The 26,802-nt window shown below is 38.9% G+C and overlaps 1 protein-coding gene across 19 annotated transcripts in view; it reads left to right on the top strand.

The window, feature by feature from the left end:
* PCDH15 (protocadherin related 15) overlaps positions 1 to 26,802 on the top strand; it is a 790,091-nt gene that overhangs the window by 363,770 nt on the left and 399,519 nt on the right. The window lies entirely within an intron of this gene.

The raw sequence follows: 26,802 nt of genomic DNA, 5'->3' as shown, positions 1-26,802 counted from the left end.
GGTCTTACAGCACTAGGGTATGCTGTCCTCCAGAAACTGGAATGGAACCAAGTATTCCTGATATAAAACATTCTTCTGCTGCCTGGCAAAGAGCTGTGAAACCACTGGCAACGTGTGTGTCTCATTCCCCTCTCAGGCCTGCTCTACATAGAGGATAGGAGCCCACTTCTCGTACCTGTTGGTCTGTTAACTCAAGTGGTAGAGATCCAAAGCACTTTGGATCTAAAGATTCCAACTCAGTGTTATGATTTTAGGCCTAGGTATGTTATGGTCTGGAGGGAGCACCTACATGATTTAACATCTAGTCTTCATGCCTATGCATTGTTTGGCCTCATTGTGGAGAAGGCCAAGAGGGTGTTCATTAGCTGTAATATCTATATACTAGTGACTAGGACTGAGTCTGCTAATTCATATCACAACTGAATAGCTGTTAACATAAGATGATACATTGTAGTCACTGTTGACTTGGGTCAGATTTTAGCCAGTCTCCTACAGATATTTGACTTCATATCCCATTACTAGGAGCACTATTTATACAAGAAAGGACATTTCAGATATCCTCTATTTGGGTTTTTTCTGTAACTTATGCTGTATAAAACAGTCAAAAATTTTCTTTCGTTGAAAAAAATGAAACCCTTTTTGTGAAAATAGCTTTTTGAAGGTACAATGAAGTTGATGAAAGCTATTACTATTATCACAATCCATTCATATAGTGCTGATTGTCCTATTCCCTGCATTGTAAGTTTAGAATCTAAGGCCCCAGTCCTTCAGGAACTTATGCGTAAAACTTCACTGACACAAGAAGTATTGACTTCAATAGGACTATTCACATAACTTATTCCCATGAGTAAATATTTGCAGGATCAGGAGGACCTAACTTAATGAGGTGAACTTCAAACTTTCCTGGAAATAACATTCTCAAACATAGAAATCTAAGAAACAAGTGGGGGCAGGCACTTATATTGGATTAGATTTACGCCTTGTGTAAATATAGTGATTTCATTGAACTTGCATCTGGGATCAGTTTGGTTTATCAGCTTTCAGGAGTACTTCTCTTTGCTTTGCTCATATGGACTCTCTACTCAAACCATGATTTTTGCCACTTCTGGCAAAACTGCAGGATTTCATATCCAATATGTTATCCCTGCTATCACAGTTGGCTAAATAGGACATGATGATTCTAACTGTATAATAGCAAAACTTTTCCTCCACTAAGCCTTCAAAATCCTAAACTAATTCTTTTATCTTTTCAACTTTTATCTGACACTTCTTAACCTTCTGGGAGAGTTGGAAATGGTTTGCTAGTTACCTCTGTGGTTTTCATTGACTTCAGAGGCCACTCCCAAGCTATTGGCAAAGCTTGAAGCCTTTTTTGCAGTGCAGACTGAGTTAGAAGCAAGTTAACAGTCCACTAAAATAATGAAATAGCAGAACTAGGTTATGGAAAAAATGCATTTCAAAAAGGCCATATCTATTACACAAGTTTAAAGATTTATAAAAAAGCACAGTATGGTTTAACTTCTTCCTTACAGATCAAAATAAAAGTAGCTGTTCATAGAAGAAGAGAAGATTCTGTAGTAGATAACCTGCAACACCACTGTTTGTTATGGAGAACACTTAGACTATAAAAGGATTAATTGGTTCCACCGCAAACCGTTTCAGTAAACAAGCTAAGGACAGAATGGACCATGAAAACTGAAATACCTTTTCACATCACTTTTTCATCAGTTGAGGTACATAAGCAAGGAGAGAAATTAGAGAAATTTGTTCTCCCATCCAGCGAAGCATAATTACGTGAGGTGTCCCAATGGCTTCAATAGGACCACTCATTTACTTAAAGTTCAGCATCTGTTTAAATGTTTTGCTGGAAAAGGCCTTGCATTGTTCCCACACATACTTAAGGCCCATCATTTTCAGTATTTACTGATTTTCCCCAAAAAAACCCCTAGGTCTTGAAAAAAAACAGTATTCACGTTTTTACCAACTATCACCCAGATTTTGGCTCTTTGGGGTCCGGATGCCCCCTTGCAGAGTCCCAACCAGATTTCAGTGTGGACTTCCACTCCCCTCCTGATCCTGGCCCTTCTGCATGGCTTCGTCCATTTCCTACGCACAATATATGTCCTGTTTGTATTTCAGCATTGTTGCAGAGGGGTTACTTTTCTTTACAGTGAATAATACAGGAAATAATAATGAATCCCAAACAATGAAGTTTTAAGCTTAAATTGTTTCAATACAGCTGCTTGGATGAAGCTGTTTCATTTAAAAGATAATATACTTCACTGAATTGACCCTAAAATAAAGCATTTATAAGCACAGTATTAAATGTGGTTGTAATAATAATCATTTTTTTTTTCAGTCTTCTAAGATAAATTATCTTTAGCTGGCTTCTGTCAAAGCTTTCTCTGATGTAAAACCCAGATTATTTTTCTAATGTAATTATTTTCTTTAGTGACTCTAGAGCAGCTTGTTACATTGGCAACATGGAAGGAATCCACATAGGGTGTCCTTTGTTTACTGTCTTTGGCTGGAGTGATAGAAGAGGCAGGCAAAATTAATGGGCTGCTTTGTTACCAGAGAACTGATTTATTTGTACCCCAAACAATGTCAGGGTTTATATTATGCCTTCTAGGACTGGGATTGTTTCATGCCAGTATTATTAACAATGTTAAATCTGCTGCAAGCTGTATAATTAGTATTTATACACCTGTAGAAACATATTCTAGGTCCTTGCTGCTTGCAAGGGATGAATACCAACAGCCCCAAAACTGCCAGTCTCTCAAACAGACCAACAAGGGGTATCAGAGGCCTTTCTTTCTTTCTTTCTTTCTTTCTTTCTTTCTTTCTTTCTTTCTGTATTTGCTTGTTGTAAGTAAAATTATAATAGCAATAGCGCCCTTTCAGTCTGTAAGGTACTGTTGTTAACTTTTGGCAGTATTTAGGACACAAGGTGAAACAAATTCTCGGAAAACTGGTAATGGATTGTTCGGGACTGACATTTCTGCAACACCACCACCAATGTTTTACCTTAGTAAATTATTGTAACTAACTCTTTAACACTATAATATGAGTTTAAGGTAGTGTGAAAATCATTATTAATAACATCAAGCTGCTGTGATGTTGTGTGACAACTCTGTAAAAAGGCCAAAGCGTTAAATGCTTTGGCAGCAAACTCATAGCTGCAAACAAAACAAAAAACTAGTCCTTCCATTGACTTCAGGGGGCTTTAAATCAGGTTCTAAAGGGGAGAGCAACCTTTAAAAAAGCAAAGATAAAAATCATACAAATGTGACACTTGTTCAGACCTTTAGGTTATTGCAACTTATGTAGCAAGAGAAAAACTCATGCCTACCACATGAAGTTCAACAGATAGACCATCAAGATGAGCATGCTTTGCTGATTTACCATATTTTGAAACTACATGACAAACAAGATCAATACTAGTCGTTGAATCCTCAATACATTTCAACTTAGGTATGGCTGATTTGGAACTTAGAATATCATCAATGGTTTATGTGAATTTTGTTTCAGAGAGATATTTGTAGAATTTTCATATTTGAGACCCTTGTTTCAATTTTTGTGTATTTTTAGTCACTGCTTGTTGAAGTTCTAGAGACAAATGCGACGGTTTCTCTTTGCCATCTTCATCTAGTGTTATAGCTCAACATCATATGGTGAGGCACTTCTTCAGCAATATGGACTAAATTATGATGTGATACACCAGTGCATAACTAATATATCACATGATAGCTCTTTCCATTCATTGAAAGCATTGTTTCAGCTTTTCCAGAGCTGATCCATTTCTAGTAAGTAATTTATTTTAAAGTTTTCTAAAAATTAACAAAATAATATAACAGATCTAAAATTGGTTAGAGTTCAGAAATATTTTTCATTTCCTAGACTTATGACTGCAATATATTTTTTAGAATTTAGGTGCAATCCTTTATCATCTATGGCATGCGCTAGATACTTTATATTCAATTCTATACAGACTTGGGTTTTGGTGATGGGCCCACATGAGTCTGATTGATTGTGGGTGGGGTGGGGCCGGGGGAGAGAGCATGAGGCCTACAATAGCCTAATGGATTGATGGAGATTGGACCCATGCAAGCTTGAGTCATTGACAGTGGTCAGGGTTGGGGAATACAAATCTAATTGAAGGGAAAGGTAGCTGGGCACATGGAGGCTTGATTGTCAGTTGAGGTGTGTTTGGGCCCATGCAAACTTGACTTTAGTGGTAGGTGGGCCCACACAAACCTGAGTGATGATGAAGGCTATACATGTAAAACCTTCTCCATCATGAGCTACACTTTTCCATCAGCTTTTGTTTTACAACAGAAAAGTGTGTATACATAGTATCAGAGGGGTAGCCGTGTTAGTCTGGATCTGTAAAAGCAGCAAAGAGTCCTGTGGCATTTCGGGCATTGACACTCTCACTGAAGGACTGTCTGGATATGTGGACTCTCTGCTCAGACCTATGCCACCAGCACTCCCAGCTATCTCCGTGACACCACTGATTTCTTGAGAAAACTACAATGCATTGGTGACCTTCCAGAAAACACCATCCTAGTCACCATGAATGTAGAGGCTCTCTACACAAACATCCCACACACAGATGGAATACAGGCTGTCAGGAACAGTATCCCTGATGATGCCACAGCAAAACTGGTTGCTGAGCTCTGTGCCTTTATTCTCACACACAGCTATTTCAAATTTGATGACAATATATACCTCCAGATCAGTGGCACCGCTATGGGCACCTGCATGGCCCCACAATATGCCAACATTTTTATGACTGACCTGGAATAACGCTTCCTCAGCTCTCATCCACTCACACCACTTCTCTGCCTAAGCTACATTGATGACATCTTCATCATCCGGACCCATGGGAAGGAGACTCTGGAAAAATTCCATCACGATTTCAACAGCTTCCACCCCACCATCAACCTCATCCTGGACCAATCTACATGGGAGGTCCAAATAAATATACAAAAACTTTGGGAGAAATTAGGTTTGATACAAACTGTGTACCTATACAGAATCAAGGAAAAGAGTTCAGCCATCTAACAGTACATATCCTCTCCTCCACTCATAGGCATGCACCTTAGTCCTCTTCTTCAACTGCTTGTACCTATGGGTACTCCACCTTAGGTGCACATACGTTCCATGCACTTTTGCCAGCGGGTTTTGTATGATCTGCACATGCATCTTAACTATCCTTATTCCCTGTACCAAGTTTATATAGGGCAGTTTGGGACCTGCTGCTGCTCATTTCCTTCTAAATGGCTTCAGGCCTGATATGTAGTGCTGCGGTGTCTGCATAGATTACATACCTTTCACTGTGTGAAACAAAAACAGATGGAAACTTCCTTTATAGGGGGGGAAAGTGAAAATGGTTACAGCATTTTATATATAAAATACACAAAGTAACCCAAGTGAAAAAAAATTTTTTTCAGTTATAATCGGCTTAGGAGCTACTTTTAATAATAGAAGGTTAAAAATATCAGATGTGTGATTTTTTTAAGGTTATATGTCCCTCTCAGAATATTAGGTGTATATTTATTACTAAAAGAGGAAATGAATAGTGACCATGACTAAGATATACAACACTTTGAAGGGCAAAGAAAAGGTGGATGTCACAAAAGATTCTAATACAAGAGGGTGTAATTGAAACTACAGAAGGAACATGTACTAAGTACACAGAATCTACCTAGAAGTTACATGTGGCATAAAATACCAAAGATTACAATAAAAATAAATTCTACAATCTGAACATATTCAAAGAAGGGTTAAGAATTAAAACTCTAAGAAGGTGAAGCATTACAGGGTGTAAACTTTTAAATGCAAACTTGGACAATGGAATAATCTCACAAGGAAGTACTCAAAATAGAATAAATAAAAGTATGTTTAGAAGAAAAAAAGTCCATTGTAGCTGTTTGGCAATTTTACAGTAGATTCTGTTTTTTAAAAGTAGCATAAAGATCCTAAAAAGCCAGGTACTTAGAAAAAGCATGTTCTGGACTTCAGTAACAGCTTTTAATGGCTATAAATGCTATATTCTATTGGTACAAGTCAATTAATTGATATTAGATGAATAAATCCTATAGATAATCACAAACTGAGCAATTCTTCACATCAGTAATTCTTATATTAAAAACAGTTGCTCCAAATAGCCACCAAGTTTGGGGTTCAATGTCCTTTTAAACATCACATTGATCTCAGTTTTTAATTGATGAAATCACAGACTTTAATTACTGCTGTCACTTTTCTGTTCCTTGTAATCCATTTTATTAAAGATCATTTGTAATCCCTTCTTATGGTTTTATTGTTTGGCATTTCATTACTTTATATCTGTGTATGCCCTTTCTCTCCTGAGGTCTCAAACATCATATTCCTCCTACACACAAAGTAAGACCAAAGCCTTGCAGTTTTTAACCATTTTTTCCAATTGCTATGGCAACTCAGTGATGGATGCAGTGAGATATGTAATATAGTCTGCTTCAGTGTGCTGCAACTGCTGAACTTTTTGTTTTTAACAGGTTCTTTGTAAAGATAGAATTTTGTAAGGTTTTGTTTTCCATTTTCACACCGAGGCTTTTGTTCATTTTATCATTACAGGAGACATCAAGAATATGTGTAAGTTCTCAAAAGCCTTGTATCCCTGTGTGTTCTTGGATGGAACACAGCAAGGTGCATGAGGTTTAGTTTTCCACCCTGAAAACTAGTCAGTTTTTGTGACTTTCTGTGACTTCTGCAGCAGCAGCAGTTTGGGTGTGTGGGAGGAGGCTCAGGGCTAGAGGCAGGGGTTTTGGGGGGGGCGGTGTTTACCTAGTATGGGGGCCTCCTTGCTGCTCCACAGGGAGGTCTCCGCTCTGCCGGCGCCTGCAGGCCCTGCCTCCGCAGCTCCCATTGTCTGTGGTTCCCAGCCAGTGGGAGCTGTGACAACCAGCACTTGTGGCGGGAGCAGTGGAGGAGCCCCTGCCCTGGCCCCTCTGCCACCTAGAAGCTGCAGGGACTGAGCTGGTAGGAAGCCCCTGCCAGCACCCCTCCCTTCCTCCACAGTACCAGTGGGGATCCCAAGTCAGCGTCCCCGGATCGCCCCCCCACTCAAATACCCCCACACCACTGCCCAAGTTTTAGTCATGGCAGGTATTTTTAGTAAAAGTCATGGAGAAGTCATGGGCCCATGAATTTTTGTTTATGGCCCGTGACTTGTCCATGACTTTTACTGAAAATACCTGTGACTAAAATGAGCCTTAGTAATGATAGTTCACTATTGTGAGAATTAAATTGGCAGCGTTAGGTTTCCAAATTAAATCCTCATTGAGAAGAATGAGGTAGTCACACTTCTAACAACTATTATTACAGAGTTTGCAAATTCTTGGTGATAACATAAATGGGTTTAAGTTAATGCACAGTTTTTAAAAAATGAAAGCTTATATTCTGATGAACAATTCTGCAGCTGAGGGTGAATTCTGTAGCAAATTTCACAGCAGTAGAACCACAAGCACCATAATTTTCTGCTCACCACAACCTGATATGGGCTTCTTTTGTTTTTCATGTCTACAAAAGTTACTAGGGCATGTTAAAGGTACTTCAAATATATTTTGAAACAGAGGTTGACCTTTTCTTTAATGTCAGTTTATTTGTATGACAGAACCTCCGCTATGGTTTTCATTTTAGTACAGTTCCCATATTGTCCATACTTCTGTCTGAACCCTTTATAGAACTTTTTCATAAGAATTCTGCTGTTTCTGAAATATACATTATCTGTGTCCAAGCAAAGAGCATGGGAGAGATTTCTGTTCGCAACCTGAAGACTTTTAGTTGTTTAGGGCTTGGCTACACTTGCAAGTTGCAGCGCTGGTAGAGGCTTTCCAGCGCTGCAATTAGTAACCGTCCACACCTGCAAGGCACATCCAGCGCTGCAACTCCCTGGCTGCAGCGCTGGCTGTACACCTGGCCAGGTTGGGGTGTAGCGATTGCAGCGCTGGTGATCCAGCGCTGCTCATCAAGTGTGGACACACACCAGCGCTTTTATTGGCCTCCAGGGAATAAGGAGATATCCCAGAAAGCTTTTAACTAAATTACTCTCTTTGTTTTGTTATGCAGCCTCTCTTTGATCTCTTTGATCACAGCAAACAGGAGCTATCTGTACCTGGCTGTGAACGATCAAATGAGAGGCAGGGAGTGAATGTTTGCTTGACAGAGAAACAGCGTTGGAGGCAGGCTGTTTGCAATTAAGACCAAGGGTTCGTGAACATTTTGTGATTTTTCAATCCAGGAAGCTAAACTGTTGGCTCCAAAAATCCACTCTCTCTCTTCCCCGCTCCCTGTCACAGTACACCACAGGGAGTGAGTGAAACAGCGGGGAGTCCGTGTTGGAGGCAGGCTGTTTGCAATTAAGAGTTAAGACTAAGGGCTCGTGAACATTTTGTGATTTTTCAATCCAGGAAACGAACACACAGTGTTGGCTCCAAAAATCCACTCTCTCTCTCTTCCCTGCTCCCTGTCACAGTACACCACCCTCCACCCCCCTTTTTTGAAAAGCACGTTGTTGCCACTTGAATGCTGGGATAGCTGCCCATACTCCCAACAGCGCTGCAAATGTTGCAAATGTGGCCACACACCAGCGCTGGTAGCTGTGAGTGTGGCCACACACCAGCGCTGCTCCTACACAGCTGGATGACCAGCGCTGCAAACCGTAAGTGTAGCCAAGCCCTTAGCTGAAAAACACTGATTTAGAAAACCTCACAGTTCTTAATGTTAATTAGATTAGAATCACTTAGGCAAGACAACATGTGGTCAAATACTAAATTATAATACAAATGGAATTGCTGCATACTTAGTAGCCAGAAATCAGTGGGTAGGCAGCACATTGTCAGTTATAAACTACTCCAGCCATGCTGTATGAAATAACAAGAGAAATGCATTAACAGTGGAATTGTCCTTTACCTGCTTTGATTGTTTATTTACAGTAATTCAGAAATGAACACTTCTGTCTCATATTGGAGGCCTCAATTTGGCTCATTTTAAAGGGGATGGCAATGTTATAGGATTTTAGGTGGGATCTGAGGCCATCAGATTGGAAAAGGGATAAATTAAGATTGACCAATATGTACCTGTCACGGAAATACATGTGTTTTTATTATTATTTAAAACAGTAATATGCTATATAGCTAGCCAACAGATAGCAATTTTGCTAATTAATTATAAACACAGATGTATGACAAACTGATATCCATTCTTAGATTGCTTTGGAAAGTGGAAAGCTATTCAGAATTAAAGGACTCTCTCTGGGAAAAATCATTCCCTTGTAATCTTGTAGATAAAAACAAAACAAAAACTAAGTTTGTTTTGTATTTGTTGATGGCTTGACCCTTTCCTATCACAGGACAGAGCATCACAGAGTAATGTTAAGTACAATGCGAAGGGGAGGCTTAAAGCTTCAACAGAATTATAGCAGAATTGCTAGATAGTAGATGTTCTAACTTAACAAAATCAGTGATTTTGCATTAGCAGCATTTTAATGGGATGCCTCTTTCAGCAATGTCAAAACAGAAGGCTTTGATAAGCTGTTGATTGTCAGCTAGTGCAGGTTTAAGGCTTCATAAAGAGCTTTGTCCCTGTATTCTATTTTTCTATCCTTTCTTTTTTTTTTGATAAATTGCCTGTCCACCATGTGCAGTCTCCTGATAAGTATGTGTTTAGTAAATGTCACTGAAAACAAGTGAAGCATAAAAAGGTTAAAATTATAAAGATGTGAGTTTACAGGTAATTAATTTTTATATATGGGGCTGCACCAAGAATGGCAGGGCTAATTAAAAGAAATTGCCACTTGTTTTAATATAGAAATATGTGAGACTGGGGGAGGATCTTTGCATTGTTTCTCACCAGATGGGCAAGCAGTTATGTTACTTGAAATGTTAATTAGGTGTGGAAGTGACTGTTGTATATCAAAGTTTCACCTGTGGTTAGGATTTAGGTCAGACTGAGTGTGAATTAATATGGTCATGCTGCTCGTCAGAGCACAAGCTTATCGGGGCTTTTAATTTTTTTAAAATAATGAAGATTAAATAACTTGTGCTTCAGTTACCTTTCAGAAACATACTAATCATTTGACTTCTGAGAGCCAGAGCATACTTAGGTCTGAAGAACAAGTGAATACATTTTGAGAGCAGCTTTACTGACATCAGGGTTTGAAACCATACTTAGAACTGTTTTCAGACACGGCTAAAACCAAACAAGATCGTTGCACATTTTGTATGTACATTTCACACACTGTTTTCACCTATTCAGTATTAATGGTAGGGTCCTGCTTAGGGAACAGTGTCTGTTGTTGTCCTTAAATGGTTGTCAGGCATGTTTGTTGCACATGGGGAAGAGCTGTTTGTTGTCCAAAAGCCAAAGCCTATCACAAAGTTAGCCCATCATCTCAGTAAAATTTCCTATCTATATTGCTTTCCTGTTAAGTTTTTTAGTTACAAACTATTTTGTAAGGACTTAAATGGTAACAGTATCATACCACTAAAAGTTAATTGGTTAATCGTAACACATTGTATTTTGTAATATATATAAGAGCTAATTGGTAGAAAAAAACTGTCTACAATTTTTTTTCCCCACCAAGTGTCTGTTTTCCACAGAAATTTTTGGCTTTTAGATGAAAAACCAAACACCTGAAAACCAAAATTGAAGAGCTATCGAGAAAATCAGTTTGCTTTTGATTTTCAGGAAGAATGTCCCAGAATCCATAATATATAAGATCTTTACTTTCAGAAATAAGAAACTTTACTTCCATTATAAAAGGCTTCAACTTTGGTTTGACAGGTCAGCCAAAAAAAAAAAGTGCAATCTGTACAATATTTGAGAGAGTATCAGAGGGGTAGCTATGTTAGTCTGGATCTGTAAAAAGTGACAAAAAATCCTGTGGCACCTTATAGACTAACAGAAGTATTGGAGCATAAGCTTTCGTGGGTGAATACCCACTTCGTCAGATGCATGTGAGGTTGATGGCTTTCCACTCCATATGGCTAAATGCAGTGCCTTTCATTGTGTCAAGTATCAGAGGGGTAGTCGTGTTAGTCTGGATCTGTAAAAAGCGACAAAGAGTCCCGTGGCACCTTATAGACTAACAGAAGTATTGGAGCATAAGCTTTTGTGGGTGAATACATGCATCTGATGAAGTGGGTATTCACCCACGAAAGCTTATGCTCCAGTACTTCTGTTAGTCTGTAAGATGCCACAGGACTCTTTGTCAATGTTTGAGAGAGATTGCTAAATAAGATTCCTGAATGACTTTGATATGTACAATAGTAGGGGCTTACATGATTATTATAGTCTATGCATGAATATAAGACAATAGGAACGGTCATACTGGGTCAGACCAAAGGTCCATCTATTCCAGTATCTTGTCTTCTGACAGTGGCCAATGCCAAGTGCCCCAGAGCGGATGAACGGAGCAAGTAATCATCAAGCGATCCATTTCCTGTCGCTTATTCCCAGCTTCTGGCAAATAGAGGCTAGGGATACCATCCTTGCCCATCCTGGCTAATAGCCATTGATGGACCTATCCTCCATGAATGTATCTAGTTCTTTTTGGAACCCTGTTATAGTCTTCACTTTCACAACATCCTCTGACAAAGAGTTCACAGGTTAACTGTGCGTTATGTGAAGAAATACTTCCTTTTGTTTGTTTTAAACATGCTGCCTATTAATTTAATTTGGTGACCCCCTAGTTCTTGTGTTATGAGAAGGAATAAATAACACTTCCTTATTTACTTTCTCCACACTAGTCATGATTTCGTATACCTCAATCATATTCCCACTTAGTCGTCCCCTTTCCAGGATGAAAAGTCCCAGTCTTATTAATCTCTCTTCATATGGAAACTGTTCCATACCCCTAATCATTTTTTTCCCTTTTCTGAACTTTTTCCAATTCCAATATATCTTTTTTGAGATGGAGCGACCACATCTGCATACAGTATTCAAGATGTTGGCGTATCATGGATTTATATAGAGGCAGTATGATATTTTCTGTCCTATTATTTATCCCTTTCTTAATAATGCCCAACATTCTGTTCACTGTTTTGACTGCCACGGTGCATTGAGTGGATGTTTTCAGAAAAGTATCCACAATGATTCCAAGAGCTCTTTCTTGAGTGGTAACAGCTAATTTAGACCCTCTCATTTTTTATGTATATTTGGGATTATGTTTTCCTGTGTGCATTACTTTGCAATTGTCAACATTGAATTTCATCTGCCATTTTGTTGCCCAGTCTCCTAGTTTTGAGAGATCCTTTTGTAGCTCCTCACAATGTGCCTGGGACTTAACTATCTTGAGTAGTTTTGTATCATCTGCACATTTTGCCACCTCACTGTTTACCCCTTTTTCCAGATCATTTATGAATATGATAAATCAGATTGGTCCCAGTACAGACCCCTGAGGGACACCACTATTTACCTCTTTCCATTCTGAGACCTGACAATGTATTACTACCCTTGGTTTCCTATCTTTTAACCAGTTACCAATCCATGAAAGGATCTTCCATCTTATCTCATGACAGCTTACTTTGCTTAAGAGCCTTTGGTGAGGGAACTTGTCAAAGGCTTTCTGATAATCAAAGTACACTATATTCACTGGATCCCCCTTGTCCACATGTTTGTTGACCCCCCTCAAAGAATTATAGTAGATTGGTGAGGCATGATTTCCCTTTACAAAAAACATGTTGATTTTTCCCCCAGCAAATTATGTTCATCTATGTATCTGACAATTTTGTTCTTTACTATAGTTTCAACTTTGCTTTACTATAGTTTCAATTTTGTTCTTTACTACAGTTTGCATGATACTGAAGTCAGACGTACCAGCCTGTAATTGCTGGGATCGCCTCTGGAGCCCCTTTTAAAAATTGGCATCACCTTAGCTATCCTCCAGACTTTTGGTACAGAGGCCGATTTACATGATTGGTTACAGACTACAGTTAGTAATTCTGCAATTTAACATTTGAGTTCGTTCAGAACTCTTGGGTGAATACCATCTGGTCCTGATGACTTACTACTGTTCAGTTTATCAGTTTGTTCCAAACCCACCTCTAATGACACCTCAACCAGGGACAGTTCCTCAGATTTCTCACCGAAAAAGAATCGCTCATGTTTGGGAATCTCCCTCACATCCTCAGCCATGAAGACCGCTGCAAAGAATTCATTTAGTTTCTCTACAATGGCCTTATTGTCCTTGAGTGTTCCTTTAGCATATCAAACATCCAGTGGCCCTACTGGTTGTTTAGCAGGCTTCCTGCTTCTTATGTACTTAAACATTGTTTTGCTATTACTTTTTAAGTCTTTGGCTAGCTGCTCTTCAAATACATTTTTGGCCTTCCTAATTATATTTTTACATTTCATTTGCCGCAGTTTATGCTCCTTTCTATTTTCCTCACTAGGATTTACCTTCCACTTTTTAAAGGATTCCTTTTTGCCTCTCACTGCTTCTTTTATTTTGTTGTTTAGCCATGTGGCACTTTTTTGGTTCTCTTACTATGTTTTTTAATTTGGGATATATATTTAAGTTGAGCAAGTTTAAAAAATGAAGAAGCAAATTTAAAAAATCCTCTGGATTATATCATAGAATCATAGTTTCCAAGACCAGAAGCAACCATTTTGATCATGTAGTCAGACTTCCTCTATAATACAGGCCATTGAACTTCCACAAAATAATTCCTAGAGCATATCTTTTAGAAAATCATCCAATGTTGATATAAAAATGATCAGTAACAGAGAATCCATCATGATCCTGGATATATTGTTAATTATTCCCACTGTTAAAAATGTATGTCTTACTTCCAATCTGAATTTGTCTAGCTTCAACTCCCAGTCATTGGATCGTGTTATAACTTTTCCTTTTAGACTGAAGAACCCATTATTAAATGTTTTGTTCCCCATGTAGGTACTCATAGACTGAAGTCAATTAACCCCATAACCTTCTCTTTGTTATGCTAAATAGTATGAGTTCCTTGAGTCGATCACTATAAAACATGTTTTTTTCTAACCCTTTAATCACTCTTGTGGCTCTTCTCTGAACTCTCTGCAGTTTATGAACACCGTTCTTGAACTGTGGACTCCAGAACTGAACATAGTATTCCAGCAGTGGTCACACCAGTGCGAAATACAGAGGTAAAATAACCCCTCTACTCCTATGCAAATTCCCCCATTTATATATCCAGGGATCGCATTAGCCCTTTTGGGCAGAGCATCACACTGGGAGTTCATGTTCAGCTGATTATTCACTATGATCCCCAAATCCTTTTCAGAGTCATGGTTTTCCAGGATAGAGTCCCCCATCCTGTAAGTGTAGCTTGCATTTTTTGTTCTAGATGTATATATTTACAAGTATCTCCTGTAGCGTCTTCATACCATTTGATCCTAATTGCAAGGGTCTTGATGTTTCATGCCATCATAGGCTTTCTTTATTTGTCAGCTTTATTTTTTTCAATGCGTGTTTGAAAGATAAATCACTGGGAGAACCCCTTCATCTCTACCACCAACCCAGCAAGAATGCTTAGAGCCATTTTGTACCAGAGATTTGGAAAGAGGACACAATGAGCCTCCCTCTCCCTTCGACCACTGCACAAGGGTCAAGCACAATCAGAACACTATAAGAACTGTGATCCCTCATTGTACACTCAGGATGCAAGACACCCCAAGAGGTGAGGTGAGCCATATCCCCGTTCCTCCTTTACTCCAGCAATGGAACTACTCAGAGACACAGAGAACATGCATGGTACTGGCTGAGTGCTGCCTCGCACTCCCCTATCTGCCCCCTCGCCATCCCCCCCCCACACACACACACTTCCAGGAGCAATAATCCCTGAGGTTGTGCTACCTCTTCACAATCCCCAATACAGAGCAGTGCCTGGAAGGTAAAATTGATTGCTTGTGTGTTTTGATTGGTTTCTTGGATATATACCGTGACATAAAGGCTAATCGCACATTACGTGCTTCTATTTTCTGTTTCATAAAACAGACAAATAAAAAGTGTTGTGTTTGAGAGATGGAGAAGAGGAAATGAATGTATTCATTTATTTGATCCTTAAATGTCATTTAGAACCGTTTAAAGATTTTTAAATGATGACATTTAGACAAAATAGTTTCACAGTGATGCCTTATCTGTGAATTTTACTTCAGAAACATTTCTCATCTTTGTCATAGTGCCACTTCCCATAGAGATAATTATAATTTCAATTGCCAGGCTATCCTGTTAGACCAGGTTTGTTAATTGCCAGGTATGCTGTTTGTTATAGGTTGTGAAAGGATACCTTCTAGCCTTCATGTTGTTGTCACAGTATCGAGAACTCAGAATGTTATATCCGTTGTTCAATTAATCAAATACTAATCAATCCAATTCAGGCTTTGCCAACATTAGGCATAATGCATGCATCCATACAGAACTGTAAATGCATTTGCAGACATTCCCGTCCCCACCTTTAGGGCTATAAATGCTGATTCTCTAAAAGTACAAGACGCTCCATAAATGGTGCTGTTTGTTTCATTACTACTAGATGGAGATCTCTTTTATCATGGAAATAAGAACAGAGCTATCTTGCATCAAGTGTGATAATCAAATTGTGCCCTGGGCACCTGCTGGAGTAAAGCATTTTAAACCTATATATCTATGCCTTGTAGAACAAACTTACATAGAGTTCTTGCCTGAAATTGTTTTTTGTTCTTGTTTTGTTTAGTGGAGCTCTCCATGTCAATTACTATTAAAGTTCTTCCAATTCCATTTGAAGGGACAAATATCATACAAATGTAGATGGACTTTGTGCTGGAAAAGTACACGGATTTGATAGAAGTAGCATACTGTCAGGACAGAATTTCATAGCACTTCAAGAAATAAATATTATTGAACAGTTCAAGAAATAGAGATTCACTCTGCCATATATAGAAACATAACATGTCAACTCATATGTTCTTGTAAAATTTTCAGGTGAAGCCACTGTGTGTTAAATCATTCATTTTCATATGTCATCTTGTAGTTCTGCATATAGATGTGGTTGCACATTTTGGGCCATTTTGTTGAGGTCATTTGAAAATTAAGTACAAAGAGTCTTTAATACTGCTGGTCAAAGGTATAATTTTTCCTATTATGGTTAACCCGAAATTGCTAAAACAATTTAACAAAGCAGTCATTTGTACATGTGTACATTGAGGAAAACATGATATGATCATAAGTAGTTTGTAATTAGAGCTGGACAAAAACAAATCATGTCTGAAATTCTTTCTTTGACAGGATAACAAGATGAATGAATAAAAAACCCCAGAAGTAGACATGTTATAGCTCGACTTAAGTAGGCTCTTGTTTACTTATGAGAAAATCATGTGATACAGTAACAATAGAAATGTAGACTAGATATAATTACAATAAAATAGATACATGACTGGCTAAAATAATAAAGGAACAATTGATGTTTCATTATCAAGTGTAGAATAATGTTGTTTGAGTGATGTTTTAATCCAAAATTATCAAGTGTTTTTATTAACTTGGAGGAGATGGTTGTGCTAAGCATATTAACGGAACTAGCTGATCATATACCAAACCACAAAAAATCTCAATTTCTTTGGAAAGAAGATTTAACTACAGTAAAATGTTAACAGATTAGATAGATGGGTAGGCAACGATACATTACAACAAATTATAAATGATTCATGTAGGCAGGAATAATTGAAAGTGCACACATGAAATACGGGAACATTGGAGAGACAGCGGTAGAGAAAGGAATGGGGAATTACAGTGGATGATAAACACAATGGGTCAAATTCATGTTTGTATTCCTTATGCATTGTTTTAACATGGCAACCAGGTCACCTGAAGGGGCTAGTGTAAATTGGGCCTATATTTATTGGTAATAAAGTTTAACAGATATTTGATGTTTGGGGGTTAACTCCTGACAATCACCTGTTTATTTCCATTGTGCCATTCTGCTTTGTTGATAGTGCATTTCAATCTCTTTTCACTTTGTTGTTTGATATTTTAGTTAATCCCTTAGTGTTACTGATGGACATGAATGATTTCTGTATACCTCAAATATCATACAAAACAAAAACCACCTACATTAAAAGAACACTATTAACATTGCAAAGTCACACATTCATTCATAAGTTAGGAAATGCCAGTATTAAGGGTGTTGGTGCAACATTAATTTAGACCCCTTTTGCCTATGGTTTATGATACAGTCTTTAATTATCTATTTTTCCACACGCCTCTGCCTCATTCAATGTCCAGAATGGGCAGTGCTTACTTAATAAGCAACTATTCAGTATTCTTTTCTCCTCGTTCTATGTGTGGCTCCATACCTCATTTACTGCACACTAGTCAAACCCTGCTCTGAGGAGAAAATTATTAATTTCCTCGTGGGCTTTTCTATGGTGCTCATTGCTATAATATCTAAGTGCTTCATGAACATTAACTAATCTTCAGAAAACGCAAGCAATGTAAGAGTGTGGTATTGTCCTGAGCTGAGTCACAGAGTGATTAAGGTAAAAAAAAAAAAAAAAAAAAAACCCTGCCCTAATTTTGGGTGCCTGATTTGGGACACCTTGGACCTGTCTTTTCAGAATACTTAGCATTATATAGCACTTCCTATCTTCAAAGCGCAACTCTTATTTAATTCAGTTGCAGCTGTGAGTACTCGTCCCTTCTGCAAATCAGACTAAGGGTAGGTCTCCACTGCAATTAGACACCTGTGATTGGCCCATGCCAACTGACTTGGGCTAACGGGACTCAGGCTAAGAGGCTGTTTAACTGTGGTGTAGATGTTTGGGCTCAGGCTGCAGCCCAATCTCTGGGACCTTCCCACCTCACAGGATCCTAGATCCTGGGCTCCAGCCCAAGCCTGAACATGTACACTGCAATTAAAAAGCCCCTTAGCCCTGAACCCCATGAGCTCAAGTCAGCTGGCACGGACCACCCACATGTGTCTAATTACAAGTGTAGACATACCCTCAGAGTCTGGAATCACACACCCCTAAAATGAGGAAAACACAATTAGCGACCACATGTGAAAAGTTTGGTTTAAGTGACTTGCCCAACATTACATAAGAACTCTGTGGCCGAAGCAAGAGCCTTACCCACAATGTGCTTCTTTTCCTACAATCCTGTGTGTCACTGACTACACACAATACAACTTCCTCAACAAATGAGGCAGGAGTCCTACAGACAATAGCCTCCTTTACTACACAACCCCAATCCATCCTCAGAACAGGTCCATCCTGTGCACTGAATGAGGCAGGGGTACTGTGGAAAAATAGTATGTAATTAAATTTTTGAATGTTCTACTTTGCATCCTGAATAATGTTAATTTAACATGTTTTTTAATGTAATTTCTGATGTATTTAAAAACAGAAAAATGAAAAACAGAAATTCCATCTGGTGGCATCATATTGACACCCACATGGCTCATCTGTAGTGTAGGGACCTTTAAATCCTCCCCACAGACCTCTGCCACTTGAGATAACATAGTAATTGATATAGGACGACAACCTACCACTGCTATATGGCCCACCAGTAGAGGGGGAAGAGATACACACCTTACACATGGGTTTCACAGATATTTTCTGACAGCAATAGAATGGATAGATTTGTGAAAACTGGGTTCCATTTCAGGCTCTAGGACTGTGCTGTAGAGGGTACAGACTCTTCTGCCCATTCAGTCCCTTAAGCTTGACCTCTTCTTTCCCAACCCTTCAAACCTGCCCCAGTTCTGTTTGTTCCCTTCTGTGGATCCTTGTGCCAGTCCCATTCTCCTTGCCTGGCCAGACCCAGTGTCCACTCCTGAGGCTTCTCCTCTCAGGCTCTCTCTCTTTGCCCAGCTAGTACAAATCTCCTTCTCTGGGCTTGCTGCCAAGTACTAGCCACTCCTTCTCTCCTTACCCTGGTTCCAGTCTCCTTACCCAGCCAGGCCCATTTCCTCACTCCTGCCATCTCATCTACTCTGTGCTTCCTCACTCCCCGCTCTCACTGGCTCCCAATTCTAGTCTCCCTTGCTGAGCAAATCGTGCAGTCTGTCTCCTGCTTCACCAAATTCCTTCCCTAGCTCCTGGCTCCAATCTCCCCTCTTCCTGACCCTGTTTCTTTGTCTATCCAGGCCCACTTCTCTCCTCATATTACAGCTTTCTTGTCAGATTTGCCTCCCCTGCCTCCCTGCCCCATTCCCCTCTACAAACACGCTGGTTCCTAATCCCAGTCTAGTTGATCAGATAGTTCCACTCTTACCCCCTCCCTCCCAGCTCCTTGGCTGTCAGCCAGGATGAGCAGGGATGGTGTCCCTAGCCTCTGTTTGCCAAAATAGGATACTGGGCTAGATGGACCTTTGGTCTGATCCAGTATGGCCATTCTTATCTACTTATGTACTTAATGCCCCACTAGCCATCTTGCTCCTAATCCATCCTGTTTTCCTCAGTCTCCTTGTTCAACCAGCTGTTCAACCCCTCCCTGCCTTCCAATCTCAGTCCCAGATTCCTTGTTCCAGTCTACTCCTCTCCCTCAGCCCAGTCCAGATTCTGCCTCTTCTGCATTCAAATTAGATGGCTTCCTCTTCCACACACTTAGGTTTCAGCAGGGGGGTCACTGAGAGCACAAGAGAGAGACTCCCTGTTCTCACTTCCAGTGTCTGGTCTCAGATTGGCCCAGAGAAGTTGGGACCAGGATTATGTGGAAAGTTCAGCTTTGCCTCTGTAGCCCTGAACTGGAGGGAGCAAGCTCATTCCCTGTGTGGGCAGTACTAGGAGCTATGAGAGGCTCATGAATGCTCAACAAGGATGGACTCTTCAGACACTTTAGTTGCTAAAATCTCTACTAAGCACATGTGAACTGATTTTTCAAAGGCTTATAACTTGGACAGATTTGGACAGATTTTCACATGGATGGCAAAAAGCACATCCCTGACACAAAGGCTACTTAGCTTCCAAATTTCAAGTCCATGTTCCAACATATGGGGCAACATATGGGAGTGCAAGCACTATTCAAAGAAAAGATCACCAAACATTTTTTTTTTTTTGGCAAAACAGTGTAGCTTTTTCCCCTAGCCTCGTTTTTCAGGAACAGTTTGGCCAAAAAAAAAGTAATAATTCAGCCTAATGCAGACACCCAGTATATAAAATTTAAGCCCAAATGGTTAAAGTTTGCAAAATTATAAGCAACTGAAAACATGATCTTAGAATGGGAAGTGTTAATAAATGACGCTACTAGCGTACCCTATAATTTAGTTATTAAATTACAATCATGTTCCTAGCCCATTAAGTTGTACATTCACGTTTCTTAAAGTTGATGGGGTGGCATGAGACCTCAGTGCAGAATCTGGGCCACTGTCTTCTATTCTTCAAGTGAGTTAAATAATGTTTTAACTGTATGCAAGAGAGACAGGTAGGTGAGGTAATATCTTTTATTGGACCAACTTCTGTTGGTGAGAGAGACAAGCTTTTGAGATATACAGACCTGGGAAAGGTGTCTACACTACCAAGTTATGTCAACACCCAAAAGTCGACAAAGCAAAAATTGCCATGGGATGTTCACACTTGCTTCCTCTAATGACAGATCATGTCCACATTGTGGGCACCTACATCGACAGTGTGTGCAATGCACTGTGGGTATGTATCCCACAGTGCAGTGTTGTGGGAAGGTGGAGCTGATTGCTGCACATCTTGGGAGGATTCCTTCCGAGTTCTCCCACAGCCTCCTCAGCTGTCCGGAGCAGCATCATGAGCAGTTCTGTGATCTCTCTCTGCTGAGGAATGTAAAAGCATTGTAGCAGGCTCTCCTTTCCCCCTCCCTGTGACAGCAGTCTGCCTGCAGCTGTGTTCCTCGTGCAGGACAGAACTGGAGCATTCCAGTGATTTGCTCTTTGTTCCCCAAATGGAGCAGCACACTCAGTTGTCAGATACTTCCGGCAGCGTTGAAAGGGGAGGGGCACATGCCTGCAGGGCAACAGAGATCAAAACACTGAGGAGATTGATCAGGGCAGGCATTGTGGGATACTGGCAGAAGCCAGTTCTGTCCACAAAACAAACAGCAATGTCTACACTGGTTCTTTGTTGACAATAAAGGGAGGGGAAAAGAAAAAGTCTCTTGTAAGGGTGGAAGTTTTTTGTCGTCGAAACCGGGCGTTGTAGGGAAAAAAAAGTCACATTGCAGTGTGTACGCTCTCACTGTATTGTCGCCAAAAGGCAGTTTTTGGTGACAAACCTTGGTAGTGTAGACAAAGCCTCAGTGTCACAGCCAAACACAAGATGAAACAGTTTAGCATAAGTAGTTAGCACATATTACAAGGGACCATTCAAGCTGAAGTGACCTTTTAACACCCCTGTAGTCATAGGACAAAGAGAAGGGTTAGTGGTAACAGATTGTTGTAATAAGCCATAAATCCAGTGTTTTTATTAATACCATATTTTTTAGTGTCCAGCAAAGTTATGAATTTAAACTCCCAGGCTCATCTTTTAGAAAGTGTTGTGCAGGTTTCCTGTGAGGATGAGGACTGATAGGTCAGATACAAAGTGATCACTTTGTGAAACCCAAGGTGACTTTTTGTCTTTTATCATGTTCCTATGTGAGTTCATTCAAGAGCATAGTAATTCTCTGATTTCACCCACAAGGTCATTTTTGGGGCATTTAGTGTTCTGGATGAGGTACACCACACGTTGTGATAGGCATGTGTAGGATCCATGGATCTTGAAAGGTGTGTTGTGGGTGGTGGTGATCATTGTAGCAGTGGAAATATGTATGCAGGGTTTGCATCTGTTGTTCTGGCAGGGTTTGGTGGTGATTTGAGTTGGTGTGTCCTGATCTGTGGGGAGCTTGCTTCTGATGATGATCTTGGAGAGATTAAAATTAGATTAAAAATACTGGGAATTACATTCCTTTCGAACAAATGACCACAAACTCATCAGCTGTTCCACCTTAATATTATCAAATGAAGTCAACTACTACCACTATATTCTTTAAAGTAATAGGAATTATGAGCTATAACCCCGTAGTAGTTAAGCTATTGAAAACATTTTTCCCCTTCTGCAATTAACATGCATTTTCAGGACAAAAGTCAAGATAAATGTTTCATAGATTTTTATTGTGAAGAGCAATTACTATTCCACATCAGCAACATCAGTGCTCTATGACATTTATTGGAAATGGCTTTGAATTAGGGCAAAAAGTCGTAATGATTATACACCTGAAATTTGTATACAAGAATGGACAAAGTGTTTGGTTTTAGAGTTAGCAATACTGAATCTCAGTGTTTGTGAGTATTATTCAATTTTACAAGAATACGTTTTTCTCTTTATTATTCTATATCCACATTTTATGTTTTATTTTAAATTTTATCATCAAAAAGAGTATGTGGATTCTACCATTGACAAGTGGGAAAACAGCCAAGGAAATTGCAGCTTTATACACCAAAAAAATGAAATGACAGACAGGAAATGTTTATAGTTCTTTAATCACAATCATCAAATCGTAACAAATCGAACCTTCAAATTGAATTCCCACTTTTGCCTGAATTGCACATGAGATTATACCTGCATACCAAGTCAAGAGCCATATTTCATAATCCATTTCATTTGACTTTCAACACAGGTGCTCTACTGGAGACATTTTCTATAAAGCTTGTCAGATATAGAAAAAGCAATTTAATAAACACTGTGATCAAATATTGATGTAATTCTATTCTTCTTTGGAGCCACCGCACCTGGAGGACATTATTGCTAAAGAAGAGTCTATATTTTCCCCTTCATTCTGATTCATTAAGCCGCCTTCATTGTCCTTTGCAAAGTTGTTTTGATACTCGTTAGTAAAGCTATCAATTTCTTTTAAAGGTGAATCACTTTTATTAAATAGAAGACGTGTTGTTTGATAACACTATCTGTTAAGAACACATATCGGTTTGTGTTCCATCATATCCTACAGAGTTTACAATTCTCATTTGTGTACATGCAACAAATGTTGATATTTGGTCTCTTAACACAACTCAAAACCTGCAGCACAGCTTCAGCTGAGTGAGTTCAACAGCTCAATTAAATGTACCAAACCCCACTTTAACATGTTTATGGTGCTGTGTTAGAAAGTGTGTTGTCTCCAAGCAGTCATTCAGCAAACAGCCTCATTTAGTCAGAGCCAGCTACAAGAAGGCTATCTTCACTTCTAACCTCCAGAAAAGCAGCATAGTGACAATCAAAATAGAGATTTTATGTGTGGGCTTCATGCATTTTCACACAACTCTTCCAACTAGCAGTTAAGAGAAACTGAAGAATTTTAAGAAAACATTTAAACTAAGTACAATAGTAGGATTTATTTTAAACAACTAAACATTTACTGCAGAGTGCACTTCATTATTTCTCTCTCACACTGATATATAGGCACCATTGAAATTGTTCAATTCTGAATGTCTCCATTCCACAATATCTGGCTTGATATATGTTGTTACTCAATTCGTGTTTGTTTTCTTTGGTCTCACTGTTTTACATAATACCTGTTTTACTAGTGATATATCAGTGAAGGAAGCAATTTTAAGAGCTTGGGTGAAAGTGCACTATAGCAATTCTGAGCTCCGTCACTGTTCACATCTGATCTGTTGATTTTCATGATACTTCTGAACATCACATAACTTTCTTCTTGGAAACTACATTATCATGTGGCACAGTCAATGGAAAAAAGTGTTATTTTAATTTAAAGCCTAAGCCTTAAGACATGCAGTGCTGCAAATAAGAAATACATAAGCCCTCTTTTCCTTGGTGTGCACAGCAGTACGATTACCAGCCAATCCTCAGAGGCTGTGATTAGTTCTGTTGAACTAGATTTGGGAAGTTCAGGTTCTGAAGGAACTGGCTTTCCATGTACACATGCCTGTATTTCATCCTGTTTTGGAGAGCAATTTTTGATGCTTCTCTTGATGTAACCCTTGAAGGTTCTTTTTGACTTTAGCTGCAGTCTTGATCAAAACCATTTGCTGCAGAGTATTTATGCAGCTTTCTCTACTTCAGTTTCACAGTGTGTAGCTGTTAAATCTATACCTGTCATTTTTCGTTAGTGTTGGCTTTAAGTTTAGAAACTGCTGGAACTATCTCTGCTGACTTCATAAAAGAAACTAGTGGTCAGGGGTAATTTGTACTACAGTCTCATTTTAACTAGCTAGTTCTCAGACTGACACAGTATCTTTTTCCATGTCTTTTTTGGGAGCATTTCTCTGTCCAAATGAAGAATGTTAAAATCCCTCTTCACATTTAGTGTGAAATGTGACATTTTAATGAAATCAATAGTATTTCCCAAAACACCAGAAATGTTAGCTTGTAGCCTACATCTTGTTTAAGATGCTGTCAGTAGAACACTTTTCCTTGTATTAATATTAATAATAATAATAATAATAAATATTTATTTGTATTGTGGGAGCATGGAAAGACCTCATTGTGCAAAGCATTCTACAAATATTTTAGATACTGTCCCTTCCCCAAAGTTTTCAGTGTAACTAAAACAAAACTCTACAACTAAGCATATCAATCAGAGCACAGGACGAATGAGGATAACAAAGAAGCCCAAACATGTTTACATAGGTTAGCTATGGGCATTATTTGATGGTTCCGAATCCTGTTAAACATTTTGGGAATAAATATGAGCAGTCTCCTATATCAAAGTGGAACTGTTTGAATGTTCTTTCTTCAACATAATTCTAACTTTCTGGACTGGCTTCACTTAATCTATTTTTATACATTCTGTTGAAATATATTCTGTATATTTATGAAGATTTTCTTGACTGGCTTGTTGAGAAGTGGCATTTAATTAAAAATTTGCCACATACATGGTTGTCAAAGATGATCGTCTGAAAGAGCGGCATGGAACGATGTCAGAATAGCTTGCTACAGTGTTTATATTCAATATTTGTATCCAGACAAGTCCATATGTGGGTCATAAGTGTTATTGTTAAAGGGATAGTCAGATTTTAGCCCCTAAATTTACCTGATGTAAAAAAGTACATTCATGATTGCATTTAAGCTTTGTCTATTTAAGAAATTATAATAGAAACATTCTTGGTGGTGGTGGTGGTTGTTTTTTAAACATACCCATGCAGTGTCTGCAACTCAAACATGAAACATTGAAGCATTCTGCTTGTTCAGGAGAACTTGAACGTGAAATTGACTAATCATTTTTTATTGTCCAAACTGAGTGAAATGCAAAAAGTAAACTGCACAAATGGTGACTGTAACGGAGCCTTGCGCTGCTCGTGCCACAAATCAGCTGGAGATTTTATTCGCAGTATCGCTTCCCACCACCGTCTATATACAGCACCCCGAGGAGGGAAGGGGCAGCTAGCTTCCTCAGCCAGCAGGGATCTACAGCCACAGGCTCCTCCCTTTCCTCTTCTTTCCTATATAGCTGCTTTCCTAATAAGGCTTTATATAGCCCCTTTGCTAATAAGGCCTTAGGCGGGCCACACCCAATCAGTGCCAGTTAATTCCCCTTAATTGGAGCTAGACTAACAGGGGCCAGCACCGTTACAGTGACTCTTCAAGTTTTCCCAGTGCCAAGCTGCTACACAGAGGTGTAAGGGCAAGTATTACTTTCTCCCTCCCCGCTTCTTGTGTGCCCACAGAAACCATCTGACCCTAATTTCTTAAAAATAATGTAAAAATAAATAAATAAATGACATTGTCTGTAACAGTATAAAAGAAATCTAACGATTTACAACACTGTGAAAGTGATCGGACAATCCATAATTTGCTAACACATTGAAAGACATTCACTGATTGGTGGTTTGTGTCCTGGCTGTATTGTCCTAATATCTTTTTATTCTTCTGTTTTGGAATTTTTTTTAACATATTTCATAGTTCAGAAACTGTTGGAAACATGGTGCTTTCTTGACTAAAGGAATTATCCTTATTTTAGCTATAAAAATTGAACTTCCTGCTAGACTATTCTAAGAATTACTTCTAAGTGGATTCATTAACTCATTTGCTTTGAACAGTCAAAATTTTCAGAGCAATTCTAAACCAAACATTACCACAAGATATTCTACTCTGTTAACTTATAACATGTTTCCAGAATGGAAATTTTTAGTCACCCTTCATAATTTATCTTTCTGTCATATAACCAGGCAGGCATACAAGGCCAGGTATCAGGTTTCTAAATGGTCCATTTTCAGTTTATAATTCACTTTGTAAAGTAAACTTTACAGTTGTAAGAACATTGTGCCAATGCAATAAGTAGTTCTCCTGCACCAAAAATGAGCTTTTTTTTTTTTTTACTCGGGCGGGGGGGGGGCACAATCCCACTTAGAAATTTTGCAATACCGTCTGCTAGATGTACAGCATCAGTGACAATGATGTATGTATGTTTGAACAGTGTGACTACAGCTTAACTAGCTTCTGATTTAGAAGTTGTTTTTTAGCCTCATACATATCTCCAAAGAATACATAAGTGGAAGAAATGTATAACCATAAGAAGGCATATTTGGTTATGGCAGTTCAGTACTATAGTATTCCTAATGAGAGCTATGGCAAATCTTCACAATTTTCAACATAAGTTTCACATGGATTTTTCTGCTAATGTGGTCTCCCTTCAAGGTATATCTTCATAAATGTTTGTAACGGGAAATGTATTTTTAGGCTTTTTTGACCAACAGATTTATCAGATGAATTATCAGAGATGCTGTGTATTCAATGCATTGTATTTTATGTTGGTCTGTTGTAGACTGATATGTCATCCTAAGCAGGAAGATTTTATAAATAGTATATGTTAGAATTTAAAATGCAGCCCTGAAATATCTATTAATT

The sequence above is a fragment of the Mauremys reevesii genome, linkage group 7, assembly GCF_016161935.1.
Source record: "Mauremys reevesii isolate NIE-2019 linkage group 7, ASM1616193v1, whole genome shotgun sequence".
In the NCBI taxonomy this organism is placed as follows: domain Eukaryota; kingdom Metazoa; phylum Chordata; order Testudines; family Geoemydidae; genus Mauremys; species Mauremys reevesii.
This window is presented reverse-complemented; position numbering and strand designations above follow the sequence as displayed.